This window comes from Vombatus ursinus, unplaced genomic scaffold (assembly GCF_900497805.2).
Source record: "Vombatus ursinus unplaced genomic scaffold, bare-nosed wombat genome assembly UNPS02014791.1, whole genome shotgun sequence".
Taxonomy (NCBI): Eukaryota; Metazoa; Chordata; class Mammalia; order Diprotodontia; family Vombatidae; genus Vombatus; species Vombatus ursinus.
In genome coordinates this window covers 10,390,911-10,393,765 of record NW_020954569.1, presented here as the reverse complement: position 1 = coordinate 10,393,765, position 2,855 = coordinate 10,390,911, and the positions used below count along the sequence as shown (strand labels likewise).

Sequence of the window (2,855 nt, the reverse complement as noted above, 5' to 3'; positions counted from 1 at the left end):
CCCATCTAACAGTGAGGGATGTTTTGGTGGAACACATGACATTCAAAGAAGCACTATCTTTGAGTCTCTCTTAGAGGGAACACCAGAACTCCCCTGTATCTCTCCTGCTCATGGCAAGGGTGAAAACCCACCAACAAAGTTTGGTCTTGAATATATGTATAGTCACCCAGAAAAAACCAGGGCCAAGTTGGAAAGGGCACTTCTCAAAATGCAAATAAAATTAATTGGATGGGTGGCATGGAGGCAGGGCTTAGAAGTCCCAACATTCCTCATGCTTTACCTTCCTCCTCCCAGTTCCCACAGGGATCAGACTCTTACACAGACCAATGTGTGATGATAAGTCTCCATAAGGTACAGCAGTACTCTTCCTGTCTCTTCCCCTCCCACCCCAACAACAAACCCAAAACAACATTCTCTCTTCTTCCTAAGGAGAGTGTGAAACCACCAGAGGGGGAGAGGGCCTCCAGGGACTGATGGGAATACTTGGGGCCTCCCAAAGGGAGAGATGCTCTGTGGCAGGGTGGAGGTGGGCTGGGTGCCTGTTCTCAGCTGGCACCTGCCCTAGTCATGAGGTCTTCCAATGCATTGTCCTGGTCGTTGTTGTGTAATAATAAAACTTTCTTAATGTCTTTCAGTTCAAAGCCCATTTCCTTAAAATTCTGTTGCCTTTTCCTTTGAACACTGGTACATTTCCAAAACTTCTTCTACCAGAATGGGATCAAAGCCCTTTTCACAGAGCTGTCCATGTGCAAACAAATAGTCAAGAACCTGTTCTATATTTTCTCCTTTCTTCTTCATGGCTTTCAAGACACAATCATAGGAGTAGCCCACATTGATCACTGTCTCCACACATTGCCACTCACTGGGGGACAGTGCTTGCAGGTCCGAATAGGTTGGTGTACTTGAACCCTGGGGACAGCTAGGGGTGTTGGGCTCTTGCGATGTCCTGACACTGGGAGGCATGACCATCAGCATTTGGAGGTGATGACTCTTCTGTACACACTGACAAAACAGACAAGGAAGGCAGCTGGGATGAGGGGGATAGTGCTGGTGTTTCCTTGCCACTGTCCAAATTTAAAGCTGAAAGTCCCACCCCAAGGTATCCATTGAGGTCGCTAGCATTGTTCTGGGAGCAGGGCTTTAAGGAATTCTAGAAAGTGCCATTAGGGAGGCAGGTGGTGCTGTGAGAAGTGTTTGCAAGTTTTGCTGCCTTCTGCTTACTGTCATCTGAGTCAAGTCTGGGGAAGTAAAGAGACTTGATATTGCTCACAGCAGTGATAGGAAGGAGGGACACTTTGGAAGACAGGGACATCTTTTCACAATTACTTAACTGTGGTAGTGTGATAAAGCCATTGGGTTTATAAAGGGGCTTGAAATCCAGTGCAACCCTGTCTAGGGATGCCAAGACTTCCTGGTCCTGTACCACAGACCCAGACCCTCCTTTGGGTAAGTTATTGTCTAAGCTCTGGGCCACAATAGATCCAGTTGTACCAACAAGAATGTTTCTCAGTTCTTCTTTCTCATCAATAGTTTTTAATTCCATGTTATCAAATGGATCCTCTTCACATTCAAAGTCAGCAGGGTTGAAGTCTGCCTTCGTATGGGGTGGGCTGAGAACCTTCTGTTTTATGGCACTGCTGCTGACACGGGTTGGGGTGAGAATATTGTTGTGCTTTAAGCTGGCAAGGATGGGGTTAATGGGAGGTGGCATTGTGGTCGAGCAGTGTGTCTTTGAGAAACCCATTTTACTGTTAACCTCTGGGCCACTCTTGGAATTCACTTTGGATTCTTTTTCTTCAGCCTTTCCCTCAGCTTCCCATTGAGCTTCCTGGATTTTCTTAATGTCTTCTGCCCACTTTTTTCCCCCAAGGAAAAGTCATATTGTATTTCCCTGACAGCTCGGAAACAATCAGGCAAGGAGAATCCAATAGGCAGACCAGTTTTAGCTGGTGTTCTGAATTTGTCTCCTGTCTTAAATGGGAGATCACCAAGGTAACTGACACTGCCGAAGAGCTGCTGCCGCTGCCGCAGCCTAGACTTCAAAGGTATTGCCGCCGGCCGACCTGCCGGAAGGTTCCGGCTTGGTCCCTGCAGCTCTTACAGCAGCCCCTAGGGAGAGACAGCGGCGCCGCCTCAGCCTCTGCCCTCCCCCCCAAACTTGCTTACTGATAGTGGAAGAGGTATTTTCATCCCAATTCATTCTTTTTTTTGTTTGTTTGTTTGCTTGCTTGCTTGTTTGCTTATTTGTTTATTTCTTATATACTATGCAGTAGTCTCCTTGCTAGGCTCTATTACTACTCATTGTTCTCTCTTTGAATAACTCTTTTAAAATTCAAATTTATGAGAAATAAATAAACTAAAAAACACATTCAAATTTCATTTAAATAAGTTTATTAGATGACTTTTCTCCCTGGCAGGAGAGAATGTAGCAAGAAAAGAACATTGTGATCCAACACAGAAGAATCAAAGGCAAATATAGAAAGAGTGTGGTGGGGAGAGAGAGTGGAGAGAGGAAATAAGGGGATCCAAAAATAAATTTCTCCAACTTCACGCTTTTGCCTGTGGCTGGCCTTGAGTGATGTCTCAGAAACAATGGGGGTGAGTCACATAATAACTGCCATACTTCCTTCATTTACATAGTGGCCACTGATATACTGCCAGGAGTATGGTTGATATAGTATCTCCTGTTTTTTAAAGGAAGCTAATTTCAGATGTTATGGTATTGGAGCATTAAGCACTCCATCATGCCCTGCCATTTTTACTTTTCTTTGTACTAGATATCCAAATATATCCCAGTCACAAATCCTATTATTTAATGAATATACTATATTATTAGAAGCTTATTTCTATTATCA

General features: G+C 44.5%; 1 pseudogene; it reads right to left on the bottom strand.

The window, feature by feature from the left end:
• Nucleotides 1-545: 545 nt before the first annotated feature.
• Nucleotides 546-2,200, bottom strand: LOC114048092 (annotated as a pseudogene).
• Between the last annotated feature and the right edge of the window lie 655 nt (nt 2,201-2,855).